This window comes from Antechinus flavipes, chromosome 4, assembly GCF_016432865.1.
Source record: "Antechinus flavipes isolate AdamAnt ecotype Samford, QLD, Australia chromosome 4, AdamAnt_v2, whole genome shotgun sequence".
Lineage (NCBI taxonomy): Eukaryota > Metazoa > Chordata > Mammalia > Dasyuromorphia > Dasyuridae > Antechinus > Antechinus flavipes.
The window spans coordinates 79660034-79674794 of record NC_067401.1 but is presented as its reverse complement, the minus strand read 5'-3'; the positions used below and the strand labels follow the sequence as shown (position 1 = coordinate 79674794).

At 38.4% G+C, this 14761-nt stretch overlaps 1 protein-coding gene across 1 annotated transcript in view; it reads left to right on the top strand.

The window, feature by feature from the left end:
• Positions 1-6978: 6978 nt before the first annotated feature.
• LBR (lamin B receptor) overlaps positions 6979-14761 on the top strand; it is a 38451-nt gene continuing 30668 nt past the window's right edge. Inside the window, exon 1 of the mRNA XM_051993388.1 lies at positions 6979-7121. The gene's annotated coding sequence lies outside the window, so the exon portion shown is untranslated. The remainder of the gene's footprint in view (positions 7122-14761) is intronic.

Sequence of the window (14761 nt, the reverse complement as noted above, 5' to 3'; positions counted from 1 at the left end):
ACTCTATAAACATTGCCTGAGCTCAGCAGGAGGGCAGTAGAAGGCCCAGGGAAGGAAATGCAGGTCTGGTGACTGTAGGCTAACAACAAGAGCAACAACAACTTGCATTTATATAGTGCTTTAAGGTTTGTAAAATACTTTATAGCCATTATCTCTTTTGAACCTCACAACACCTCTATGACTGTTTTCTTTTCACTTCTTGGCAAATAAAAGCCTTTTATTTGACTGTACTCTGAGCTGGAACAAAGTGGACATAGGAGGGTATATTAGTAAATGTTTAACAATCAACTCTCTTTTTTTTTTTTTAAGGTAGTTATAACACTCTTTTAGGCTTAATCTATGTAAATATTTTCCCCATCATTTTCTTAAGCTTAACAAATCAAGAAATCAAAGAACTGATTTGTAGTTTGCTTATATCCAAAGTGCAAATGCAAACAATGAAAATTTAAATCATTGCTAACAGATTTAATTTTTCTCTTTCCCAGAGGCAAGGCAAGGCAAAAATTACAATAAGGGGTGTGTGTGTGTGTGTGTGTGTGTGTGTGTGTGTGTATTCTGTATTTTTTGGAATTCATGGCCCTGTTGTTTTTTCTGTCCTTGTGTTTATTCTTTCTGGATCTTAGGTGAAGAAGAAGAGAAGAGAAGGTACTCTTGGAAGAGAATCAGGTGAAAAAAGAGTACAACCTATGACCCTGCTCAGTTTAGACACCCATGTGTCTTGCAAACACAGCTGCAGGTAACACATCCCATGAGTTATGCTCCATTCAGAAATGAACTTGATGGGAGAATGTAGTAGCCATTCTTGCTAGTATAGCTGGATGATAGAGTTTGTGTAAGAAGGTTAAAAAGCTAGGGCAGGGGAAGGGCTAGGTTGTCAGAGGGAGTCCTTAGAATTTTTATTATTATTTTAGGAAAATCATCTTGGATTGGAGGATGGATTAGAGCAGGAGAGAGACTAGGGGCAGGGATGTCAGTTTGGAGAGTATTTCAAAAGTCCAGACAAGAGACAGATAATGAATATCTGAACCAAAGTTGTGTGGCTGCGTGCAGAGAATGGACAAATAGGAGAGGTTCTAGGGATACAAAAAGAATAACAAAATGCTGAAAACTGTCCCCCTTCAAAGTGCTTGCTTAGTCCTGGGAGACTGGTTCCTGAAGAAGATTAGGAAAAGCCCCTTATCTGAGTCTTGAAGGGAGTTAAGGATTCCCAAACTCAGGAGAGCTTCCGATGTTATAAGCAGGATAGTTCTGCAAAGACACAAAAATAAGCTAAGAAATGAGTTGTACCAAGAAACAACCTACAGGCTGATTTGTTCCAGAAGAAGGAAGATTAGATCATCTCTATGAAACTCAATGAATTCATTTGAATCTTCAATTCTTTGAAGGTGGAAACACTTTTCTTCACTGTATTTCTCTCCTCCCAATCTGTTCTTAGAAAAGGGTCTGATAAAAAAAAAAAATCATAATGAGATAAAGCCAGTGAAGTTAATCTGTTGCTATTTACAACATTTCAGGCAATAATAACTTAGGTGGAAGAAATTTTGGGGAGGTTACTTGTGCCTTGTAAGCACCCTTAAAATCCAATCACTTAAGACTTTTGAAGCTGATTGTTTGGGATCTAGCCAAAGCCAAATAATTCAAGGTTCTCCAGAACAGAGACATCTCTTTGTTTCTTTGGTCCACATCTATGTTAGTGGTTGGAGGAAGAAGCTGATTTTTTTTTTTTTTTTTTCTTGCTCAAGATCACACAGCTAGTAGGAGTGTGTGGCTGAGGCTGGATTTGAACTCTTATTTTTCCTGATTCCAGGACCAGTGCTCCACTGAGCCACTTAGCTGCCCTCTCCTCCACAATTATATATTTTTATCTTTTTTGCTCCAATTATTAAATAATTACACCTGATCAGACTTAAGTAGAAGTCAAGAAGAAGAAAAATATACTTAAGTTTCATAGATTTAGAGATGGCTAGGCACTGGCCCTAGAGTCAATATCCGAGCTCAAATGCAGCCTCAGACACTAGCTAAACACATGCTTGGAAAATTGTATCTTCTGCTTGCCTCACAGGAGAAGCATCTGTTGTTCAGAGATGTCTGGAAGATCAAGTGAAATACTAATAATAATCTTAGCATAATGCTGAGCACCTAGTAGGTGCTTAATAAATGCTTATTTTCTTTCTTCTCATTCTTTGTTCTCTAGTATAAGGCCCTCCCTTTACAAAAAAGGTAAGTCTGAATCCCAAAAAGGGTTTTCATCTCTGATGCTACATGTTTACTCTCAAGACCTTTTTTTCTTGTGTGGGGCTTGTTTATTCTTTTTCCATGAATCCTCTGTGGGTGAAACTTGCCAATGCATTAGAGACCTTCTTCTTATTCTTTTCCTATCTGGGGAATATCACTGTAACACACGGGCTGTCCAGCTGTTATTTTTCATAGCTAAGCATTCTTTCCTGGTTATAATGGATCATGTCTTTACAGTCACATTTTATTGAAAAAGCACATTTAAGTGTGAAAGATTTCAAAAACACAAACTCACTGAGGTTTTAATATTATGAATAAAGGACTAAAGAATGTAAGTCATTTCATTTAAAAGTGCACAAAAAATTATAGACAGTTCAGTGGCAGGTTTTAAATGCTATCAATCTGTTAAAATATATTTGAAGCAACTTTTGAACACTGGAATCATCTACACAATAAGAACCTTGAAATAATAGGTTTGGGGTCTGTAATATACTATGTGAGGAATTACTAATTTCATGAGTCAGTACTTCTGAGTAATTAAAATCATACTTATATGGGAAGGGGGCAAATGCATTATTATTATTATTATTATTTGGACTAGACTGGTGATATAATAGTTATGGTGTCAGTGATTAAACAATTTCTTCTACTAAATCCCTAGGTTTACCAACTGTACCATTTGTTGCCTGAGGCACTGAAAGACAAATGACTTAAGCATCAGAGGCCATCCCTTAGCCCAGTATTTCTGACTTCTAGATCAGCTATCTGTTCACAATATTCTGATAAATATGTTTATCCATATTTTCTCACAACCCAATCAATCAAACAAGGTTTTATTAAGCTCGGAATATTTTTTAGGCACTGAGTTAGGTACTGGGGATACAAATATAAAGAATTTTTAAGAAAATCCTGTCATGCAGGAGCCTATATAGATGTATTACACTGACTCAAAATTTATAATTTTGGTTATTTGGTACATTGCATAGGTTTGCTTCAATTTAAGATGCCTCTAAGTAAAAGAATTGGAAATTATCAAACACTACATGGGGGAACAGTTGTTGACTGTTAAGAAGGATTCTATGCCTTAAAAAGATTCACTTTGGAATTTATTTAAGTAATAGACTTTTAAAATTTAAAGACCTGTGATTTCATTAGTACAAAAACATCTATAACTTGGTAAATAGATTTGTAGAGTTGCCTTGGCTGGAAAATTCATCACCCTTGTGCCAAACCAATTCAATGAAGTCCTTTACTGGGTCTTTCCAGCTTTGTGAGAATGTACCCCTATAGTTCAGACATTAGGATTAATTACAGTAGCCTGCTTGGAGGACTGCACTGCCTGCATAAAGTCTTTCCCACTCCAATTCATTATTCAGTCACTAAAGTGACTTTCTAAAGCTTAGGTCCAATTTCTCCTCTCTTACTCCTCATCCCCCACCCCAATCCCCACAATAACTCCCTATCATCTACAGAATCAATTACAAAATATTCTGTTTGGCATTCAAAACCCTTTATAATGAAGCTTTTCTTTTATTCTGTGTGTGTGTGTGTGTGTGTGTGTGTGTGTGTGTGTGTGTGTATGTGAGGCAATCAGGATTAAGTGACTTGGCCCAGTGTCATAAAGCTAGTGTCAAGTGTCTGAGAATGAATTTGAACTCAGGTCCTCCTGATTCCAGTGCTAGTGCATTGTGCCATCTACCTACCCCTGCCTTCTACCTTTCCAATCTTCTTAGAAACACATTCTTTCATCCAGTGACACGGGTATCTGCTTCTTCACTCATACAAGATGGTTCATCCCTTGTGCCTAAGACATTTTCTCTGATTGTCCCCCATACCTGGAACATACCCTTTCAGATCTTATCTGTTAACTTCCCTGGCTTTCTTTAAGCCCCAACTAAAATTCTACCTTCTAAAAGATGCCTTCCCCAATCCCTCTAAATTCCAGTGTTGTCACTTTGTTAATTTTACTATTTCCTACTTAACCTGCACTTAATTTGCTCTCTGTATGTTTGCAAATTGTCTACTTTGTTAGATTGCAAGCACTGTCTTTTACCTCCTTTGGCATATGACAGGTGCTTAATAAAAGTTTATTGATTGATTAACTAGCCAGAGTCTAGCTCTCTGACCAAGACTGTGAAGAAACATACCACAAAGAGGCACCAATAAGCAGTTTTCCTTATATTTTAAATGATTTAATGAAAAAAAATTTTTTACAGAGTTTTAAGGAATACATCAATTGTGACAAATGAGCCACACCATGATTAGAATAGTTTGTAAAGTGCTAGCTTATGAAGGCTTGTTGAGTATGATAGAAAGAGGCTGTGATACTATGGAAAAAGCCCTGGCTTTCCAATCAAATGATTTTAGTTCAAATCTTCATTTTTGTGTGTGATTAATCTTGGAGAAGATCACTTAGTGTCCCTAGATTTCAGTTTCTCATCTGCAAAATGAAGGGACTGCTATGTGTGTCCCCTTCTTGCTCAAGATTCTATGGCTAACCCCAATTCCCTCATTTTACAAATAAAAATTCACACACTGTTTCGAGATTTACAACGTATTTTTCTCATAATTACTACGTGAAGTTAAGTAGTACAAGTATTATGATTCTCATTTTTCTGATGGGGAAATTTAAGCTAAAAAAAATTACATTCACATAACTCGACAAGTGTCAATGCTAGGCATTGGATACAATTCTCCCAGTCCCCAAATCTAGTATTTTCCCCGCTAAACAGTCATGCCTAGGATTTGGAAACTGAAGCCACTGAAGAATGTTAATTGTTTTACGGCCATTTAGCTACTTAGAACTAGAACAAGAAGCCTGGTCTCCAAATTCATACGAGGCTACAGGATCAGACAAAACTTTGAAGAAAGCCTATTCTCATAGCATCCTTGATCTTTGTAAATTTTGGTAAATTGTGGAAGAAAGTAATGTTATTTAGTATGAAATACTTTTGATTTTACATTAAGCATTCGCAAATGAATCTTTTTACCGTTTACACTTCAATGATAGCTCTAAAAAAAGGTTAAAAATTTTTTTTTCCAAGCCAAAACGACACATGAACAAGTGGTCAGATAAAACTTAAAAGAGAGAAAAAAAATCGCCCCTAAGCTAATTTGTAAGAGCTCCTAGATCCAAAAAGCAAAGCGATATCTTTCCTTTTTAAAATATTTACAAGTACTCGAAAGGTGTCTTGTGCCTTGCGTGATACTCCTATACATTTAATGTGGTATAAAGAGTCCGGGGTTTAGAATCCTCCTACATAATTGGAAACTTCATTCCTTGACCCGATCCAGGGTGAACCTCCATTTCTTTACAACTAGTTTGGTTCCTCAACTGTAAAATGGATTCACTCTCACAGGAATGTTGAGAAGGTTAAAAAACAACCGACTTTGCCAGCCTAGTGGAAAGATGAACAGGAGGCTAAAGATCGGAGCCTTTGTGGTGGAAACAAAGTTGCAGTCAATCTAAGTGGCTTCAAAGCAGCTCTCTCTGCAGATGTTCAAACTCCTTCTGAAGAGGGCGGTCCTGTCTTTTTCAGGCTAGGTTGCCCTAAAAGAAGGGAATTCACATTTTCCCTAACTATGTAATGAATGTATATTAGGTGGAAGTGTCATTGACAATCTGCCTTTTTTTTTTTTTTCTTTTTTTTTTTTTGCCTTTGTTTCCCCAGAACTTAAAGAGTACCTAACGTAGCAGGGGCTTAATAAATGCTTTTTGACTGAAATTAGAAATTGTAGTATATTCTGGCTCTGCTACCAGGTTGATCTTGGGAAAGTCATTTAAGTCCCTCTGGGCTTCAATTTTTTTTTTTTTTCCATTTATAAAATGAACTCGCTTAACTTGCTAGGTCCCTTCCGATTCTAATGCCTAGGAAGCCTACTTCTGCCCGAACCGGGGCTATTTTTGGATACTCTATCTTGGGCAGTGCTTAAATTGTGTTGGGCACAGCAAACAGGTCTAAATGCAGTGTCATATTGGTGGAGGTGCAGAAAGACAGAGAGGAGAGGTTTTCACCGGAATCAAACAAAATAACCCCATAAAAAACCCTGACAAAAGCAGCATTTAGGATGGGGGTTGGGGCGGGAAGCGGAATTCTGCTTCTGGATGCCAAAGAAAATGCGAAACTATTGATGAAAGCGTCTCTCCCGCGGCTCCACAGGAGAGGGGGTCACTGAAACTTACTCAGCTCGGGCGGAGGGCCGAGTTGAGCCGTCAGTGACGTAACGCGCTTGGACTCCCCAAGAGGAGTTAAAGTGATACGGCAGGAGCCCAAAAGAAAAACCAGAGGAGTTGGAGGTTGCCAAGCCCAAGGAGGTTTCGGGAGGGAAAAAGCCAGGGCGGGGAGTTAGGAGTTCAGAACAGACTGCCCGGGGTCAGACGCGGGCGTCTGCGAAGGCGAGATAAAACTAGGGCAAAATAAGGGCTCCAGTCCAGCCCCGGTGTCGGCTCCGCCCTACCTCGCAGATTACGATCTCTGCTCTGGGCTCTCTCGTTGAGGGCGGGGCTTTTTGGGAGGGGCCCGTAGAGAGTGAGAAAAGATACCCCCACCCTGGGCACGCCACGAGTCCTCAGCCAATCGGCTGCAAGGCGGACGATTCAAACCGAAGACAAGGACCAATCGGAATTTTTGGCGCCATTGGCCGGTTGCACGTTTTTGGGACTGGAAAAGGAAGGGAAAGCGGGTAGTGAAGGGGGGGTGTCGCACAGCGGAAGCGTGCGCGCGCGCGCCCCGGGAGGGGCGGAGGCAGCGAGCGCCGCGGGAGCGCGAGACCGCGAGAGCGCGGGCTGGAGGCGAGTCGCGCGCCCGGAACCGCCGCCGCTGCCGGATTTACTTTTCTATACTTTTTTGGATCTGTTTGTATCCCCGGAGGAGCCTCGGCTGCAGGTAGGGACCCTTCCTCTTCTTTTCCCCTTCCCTTCCTTGGGTGGCCGGGTGAGGGCAGGCTGGGTCCGGAGGCCGCTATTCATCTCGTGTCCTCCCGGGACAGCGCCCGGACCCCTACCCCCCGGGATCGGGCGTGGAGCAGCGTCCGAAGCGGATCTTGGGGCGGCTCCGGAGTCCTCCGCTCCAAGGGGCAGGCCTGGGTGGGGATGGTGGTGAGGGGGCCGCTGCCTCGTTCTCGGTAGCACGAGTCGGGGGAGGAGGAAGAGACCCTCCCCCCCTCCCCCGGCCGATGGTTCCTCCCCTCTCCCCCTGCCCCCCGAGGTGGTTTAAACTGTCCAGTTGCCCTGAGTCTCCTGTAGCTGTGGCTCGCGCTGTCTGGGGAAGGGGAAGACGGACTTGGGGAGGGTCTTCTGGCCTCTCCTCTCCCCCAGATCTAGTCCAGTCCCTCGGCTGCAGCGCGTGCCACGGGGAGTCTTTTAAGTGACGAAGTGGGGCTTTAAAGGACTGACGTTTTCCCTTCATTTCGGCGGCGCTCCGCGGCAGGGGGCTTCCTAGGGTCCCCTGCCTCCCGGGACGCCTCTTCCAGCGGCCAAGCCTTCATTGCTCCCGCCACCAGCCTCACTTTGCACCTTTTTGGGTGGGGATGGTGGTGATGGGGGAGAATGGAGACAATTAAGCACTGACTTTGGAAATACCTGAAGAGTTTAGGGGTTGGAGGCAGGGGATCTCAGATGAGGTGATCGCGGGCCTTGACCTGTCTTTTGTGTTTACGTCAAGTCAAGGCTACGGACATTTAATATAACATCTACCAGGTGCCGGGCGTCGTACTAAATGTTGAGGATACCAAGAAAAGCCGATTGCCTTGCCCGCGAGAAGCTCCTCGTGTAATGAGGAAAGGGACACAACCTCCCAACTGGAGCACAAATCAGCTCCATCCCGGATAAGCGAGAGGCGCTTTTTAGAGAAGCATGGGAGAAGCCGGGGCGGGGTGGGGCGCAGATGGGGTGGGAAGAGTATTTCAGGCAGAGTCCGAGAGGGTGAAAAGGTCCTGAGCTGGCGATGGGGAAGGTTCGGGTTTTGTTTTGTTTTATTTTAATTAGACTGCGGTTAGTGTGCATGAGTTTGTGACGCTGCTTAAAAAACAAGAACTTGTCCATGCATTTGAGATCCTGATTTAGTGATGGGCTGTGCGATTCTCTGTTGCCAAGAAAGACTGTTCTTACGCAGCGAATTTTGTGGCCGAGTTTTTAACTTCGAAAATACTGCATTTTGAGGGTAGTTTGAGGGTACATTTTGCTACTTTGTATCACCAGCGCCTAACACGGTGCATAGCAGAGGACAGGTACTTCATATTTATTGAATTTCTATTCATTATATTAATATTTCATAATGATGCCTACCTGTGATTAAATCTTGAGATGATGTTACAAATACTACTTAACCTTCGAAAAGTACTTTTTAAAGAACACTTGTGGAGAAAAAGGAAAGAATACGTCACTTCATCTCTATGCCTTTGTCCCCTTTCCCTCCATCTGTAAAATGGGTATAATTATATTTGATAATTAAGGTTGACCGAGTGTTATGAAGAAAGTGGTTTGCAAATCTTTAATTGCTGTTATGTTCAGGAGAGTTGTAATGGCTGGAAAGGGCTTAATTAGCAGGGGCTTGCTGGGCTTGTTCCCAAAAGGATTATAACACCCAGATCTTGCTGTTTAAGTTGATTACTTGCTGAAATTGATACGAGCTTAGAGGACATTCTGACGGCTGAGTAGAAACGTTAAACCAGCATATGAATGGACACTAAGGTAACTTCCTCTTTTAAACCTCTGATACTTGTCACAAGTTATCATTCAGTTCAGCAATCATTTATTGTGTCTGTGCCTGCTTTGCGTTTTATAAAGTGAATGTAATATGGAATAGTTATGTTTTTTTTTGGGGGGGATGATGTGCAATTTTTTTTCCCCAAACAATAGGTAAATATTACTACCCATTTTCCTTTCCTAGCTGCATAGTTTTTTTTTTTTTTTTTTTTTTTTTTTTTTTGCTTTGGGCAATCCAACAAGAAAACCAAGTTAAATGGTATCATAATATTCTTATTTCATTCTTCCTTTTGTGGGTGAGTGGAATTGAAGACTATAACAAGACCAACTTCTAGAAGCAATCCTAAGCATTAGAACCTGTGTCAAATACATTCTTAGGAAATTACGACAATTATGAGGCAGAATATTTTAGAATGACAAGCATTTATTGCACAATTAGAATGTGTAACATATACTGCAGAATGTTATAGTATCCTTGACAGTTTTACACTATTACTTAATCCAGTTCCTCTTCAAACTTATAAAAAGGTAGAGCCAGTTAACATGTGGAATAGAAGAGGTGTTCAAAGAGCAGTGTGACTGTTTCTCCTTTCTCACTGACTGATAAATTTTTGACAGTGCCACTTTAAAATTAAGAATTGAGCATCTCGAAACTTAAGTACCTTTTCAGTTATTTTCTGTTACTCAAATCGCCAGGCATTTTACAAAGGTACAGTCATTAAAAAAAATCCATAACAAGGTCTGCTTACTGTGAAATTGGAGGCAAGTTATACATTAACATTTCTTAATCTGGAATCTGAATCCTTAAGGGATATTTTTCTGAAATTGGATGGGCAAAAAAACCTTTATATTTCAACTTAATTGGTTTTCTTTGTAATCAAAAGCATTATTCTGAGTAAGACTCTTTCGATTTCATCTGGTTTGCCAAAGGCATCCACCAAAAAGTTTTAAAACTCTTGCTGTAGATAAAGACTTCATTTGAGTGTAGCAGAAGTTTAGAATTATTGGTATATTGAATTCAAGTTTTTCTGGGGGAACAAAGTAAACTTGTGGTCAATGGAGAAGCATTCTAGGGGAACAATAGGAGTGAGGATATTTAACTTAATGTACAAAAGTTTTCCTTAAAATCAAATTTGACTAAATAAAGTCTATTCAAGAGTACCCGAATATATACATATATCTTAATCATTTTCTCCATTTGGATCTTTAGCACGCACAATAGTTATAAATTTTGTCTTGAATTTTGTTCCTTTTATCTCTCCAACTGAAAATACACCAAATTGAGATATGGCTGTACTATTTTGTAGTAAATGATAGAGGAAAGAACTAGTAAGATTTTTTTTTTTCCTGTTTTAAAATCTGTCCAAGGGAAAAGATGAGTTGCTTTATAGAACATTCACATACTTTTCATTCTTGGGGAAAGCAGGATTATGCAAAATACTGCTGAGACATTTTGAGGGGGGTTATTTTGGTTTACATATAAGGTAGCTGGAGATGATTCCATGTAGAGGAATGGATTGTAGGATCAGTGAGAGTACTTGTGTCCAAACATTATTATGCTAGTTATTCTCTCTGATCTTAGACAAGTTGATTAATCGTTGGGCCTCATTTGTCTTTATATGTAATGAAATAGACCAGATTGGTGGTGTCAAACTCAGGTAGCAGTATCTCCCCCTGGACCACACATTGACTTAGAAAACTTCAACTTTATGTTACATTTTTATTAAATATTTGTTACAAAAATAAGATTAGGCTGAACTGGGAGTATTGTGGGCTCTGGGTACCAATGTTTGACACCCTTGGACCAGATAATCTAGAGTGCACTTTGCATCTCAAAATTTGAGTTTGTGATCAGCTCAAAAAAAAAAAATATATATATATATATAGCTGGTGTGATAATACATATTAATTTAAAAAAAAGGAAACTGGGCACTTGGTATTGGAAGATGTAGCAAAAAATACTCGAAATAATTTAAATATTTGTAAAAAATGTGTATGGTTTGTGCACAATTTTTGATGAGATGCATATAGCATGGATGTATATTAGCTCTAGTTTTTCTTGTGCTTCAGAAGCACCTTTCCCTTTGTGGAATCAAGATTGTAGGTTGACTTTTTTTTTTTTTTTTTGCTTCTAGAAACTTGGCATTATTACATCAGGCAGGGAGGAAGTCTTAGATGTTGCTGCTGTTTTTTTAAAAAAAAAAGTGAAAGTGCTTCTGCCTTTTATGAAGAACAAAGAAAGTTCATCCTTAACTTTATGTAATCAAAATTTCCCTTAGTATTTTGCCTTTTTTTCTCATAATATTCCAAACTATACCAGTCAGCCTCTGAGATTTGCTGGTGTAACTTCTTATACCTTCATTTATCTCCTACCTTTGTATATCTTTGTTTATGTGGGGTATATACTCTGTACCTTTCTAAATTATTTTGTCTTTTCAGAGATTATAAATAGATTAGTTTTTGTTTGGCTTGGAGGAAGAGAGTCTTCATGGTGCTAAGACTGTATTTGAGTATCTTTTTCCTTGTGGCTGTAAAAATACAGCAATGTTTTCAATCAGCAGGAAATTGCAAAGTGATGTTTTAGACACCATTGAGAGAACTGCATGTAAGGAATTCAATTTAATACTTGTTTATTAAGCACCTTGTGAAAGACTGCTAGCACTGGATACAAAGACAAAAATTGAAACAGTTCTTGTACTTGAAGAACTTAACTTCTACTGAGGGGATAAAACATGTATACAATTAGAACTAGCTCAAAAAAAAAATCTCAGTAGGGAGCATTGACTGTGAGGATTCTGTAAATGGAGGGGGGGGGGTTTGGGGAGTGGAATGTGAGGGGGAAATGGGAAGAAGTGGTACCGAATTGAACCTGGAAGATAAAGATGAGCAGTGGGATGTATTCCAGGCAGGGGAAAGGTATACAAATGTATTGATTTTGAAGAATGTTATTCAGATTGAATGGGAATGTAGAATTTTTAAAGGGGAGTGATCTGAAATAAACAGGAAAGATAAATGAAGTTGTAGATCATCTTGAAAAATGCCACACTAAGGGAAAATTTGTATTTTTTCTTCAAAATTTGATCCTATAAATCACTTGTGATTGTGGCACTTGTGAGCCACTGAAGGAGGTAACATCAGATCTGTGCCTCAAGAAGATTATTTTGGCAGTATCTAATAAGGATAGATTGTAAGAGAGAATGGGTAATAGGAAGAACAAGGTAAAAAAAGTGACAATTTGGTCTTCATATAGTTGCAGAACTTCTACGGTTTCTTCTGCCACTGATTCTAGTCTTGATTTTTTTCTCTATTCTACAAGCACCTTTCTTGATTATGTATTTCTTGTATTAGGAAGAATTTGTCCTAAGATTGACCTTTGTGATCTATGTTATTTGATCATAGATTCTTTTTTTTTTTTATCAATAGTACTTTATTTTTCCATATACATATAAAGATAGTTTTCAACATTCATTTTTGTAAGACTTTGTGTTCTAAATTTTTCTCCCTCTCTCCTTTATCTCCCCCTGTTCCCAAGATAGCAAGCAATCTGAAAGAGGTTTTATAAATATTTGCAATTCTTTTAAATTTGTCATGTTGTGCAAGCAACTAATATTCTTTTCCAGAATTTTTCTCATATCTTAACAGAGAAGCATCTATCCCCTAGGTCTTAATTGTGGCTTTATTTATTTCCTGAAAAAAAAGAATAATTTTAGAAAACTTGAAAATGAGGAATCTGGTTGGAGAAAAATGAAAATCATTGTTGAAAGAGCTTCTTGGTAACCCTGGATATGAGAAAATACTAATAAGTCTGTGTGTGCAAAGTTTTTAGCAAGAATTGAATTTATAGGAAAAATGTCAAAAGAATAGAAAATTGATGAGCCAATTTTAGATGGCATGAGAATAGGAAATAGAGTTCTATTATCAACTTGACTACCCATTTTGCTTTGTCTTGGATTGTTTTATTAATTCTTCATATTCAGGGAAAAGTGAAGAGATATGGTAATTTCTACAATGATTGTATACTCACTTGATTCTCTATTTGACATCATTACATTTGCCTGATGTTATTAGTAAATATTGATGTTTGTATTACATAGTGATGATTATGTGCAAAGTTGTATGTGAACTAAAAATTAGCAAGGCATATTGTACCGGGCATCCCTTGGACAGTCCAAGGAAGACTTGGCTTGAAATCTTGCTCTGCCATTTCCTGTATATGAGATACTAGGCAAGTTGCCCAACCCCTTCTGACTTATACATTTCTTCTTTATGAAATTTTTCTAGTTTTCCCTGAAATTGGAGGCTTTATAAAAAACAATCTCCCTCAGAGGCAAAATAAAAGGGTGGAGAGGTTGGCAATAATTCCTTTCTATTCTTATATCATATACATATCTTTTTAATTAGTTAAAACATTTTCAGAAATCCTGTCCAGATACAATCCTATAAGATCAGTACTGCCTTATTTATCAGACATTACCTGAAAAATTCCTCTATCATGACCCTAGATATCATTAAAATCTCTTAATTTTCTATACCAGTAGTTACCAAATTATAAACTGTTAGTTTAATTTGTTTAACCACCAAAAAAATTACTTATATTACTCATCGAACATAATGGAAGACTTGCCTGATAACTCTAGTTGTTCATGTTCTCTCTTTTCAAATGAAGATGTATATATTCAGGAAGCACTTATTTAATCTATGCTGTGTTCTAGGCATTGTAATAATTAGGGATCCAAAGACAATTTAGAAAGTCTCTGGTGGTAAGGAATTTATATTCAAGTAGGGTAGACTGTATCTGAATGAAGGTATGTGTGATACCTATTTACACTGTCTAATATATAAATAGTTGTTTGTATGTTGTCACTCTTAATAAAATGTGAAATTGAGGATGTGGGATGCTGTTTTACCTTTTAGTAAGTCATTTATTATGACCTGTCATATGCCAGACAATTTGATAAGTGTTGGAAAAAAGAAAAAAAAGAAAGGAAAAGAAAAAGTCCTTACTCCCAAAAAGCTCAGTCTAATGGTAGAGACAACATATAGTTGTTTTAACTATGTACAAACAAAATAGATAAGGGATATTTTGAGATAGTCACTGACAAAAAGCATTGAAAAAGTAAAGTGTTAAGAAAGGAAATAGAAAAAACTCTGAGAAGATGGGATTTTAGCTGAGGCTTGAAAAAAGCCAGGAGGTATAGATAAGACAGGATGTAGTATTTCAGACTTGGGGGCAAGCCAGTGAAAATTTTGGGAGAAGGTAATGTCAGGTGTAAGAAATATCAAGAAAGCAAGTGTCTGGGTTTAAGAATACACGGAAAGGAGTAAGGTGTGAGAGGATAAGAAACATTGGAAAGGGCAAGATTATGAAGGGCTTTGAATACCAAAGAATTTTTTATTTGACACAAGAGAAATAGGGAATGATTGGAATTTAATGGATAAGGATGTGACCCAATTAAATCTGCACTTTAGGAAGATCAGCTGAGTGGAGGATAGTTTGGAGTAGGGTGAGATTTGAAGCAGGGAACCAACCAGATGACATTTGTAATACTTCTCTCACTATGATCCTTGAAGAGTAGTATTTGTGTTGGAGGAGAGAAAGATATATAAATAAATAAATAAATAAACAAACAAATAAACAAATATGTATGATATTACAAAGGTTGAATCAATAGGGTTTGGCAACTGATTAGGTATGGATGGTGATAATGAAAAGCTGAGGATGATGCTTAGGTTGTAAGCCTGAGTGAGTTGGAAATGGTGGTAAACTTGACATTAAAGGAAAGTTAGAAAGAAGGGAGAACAATATGAGTTTACTTTTGC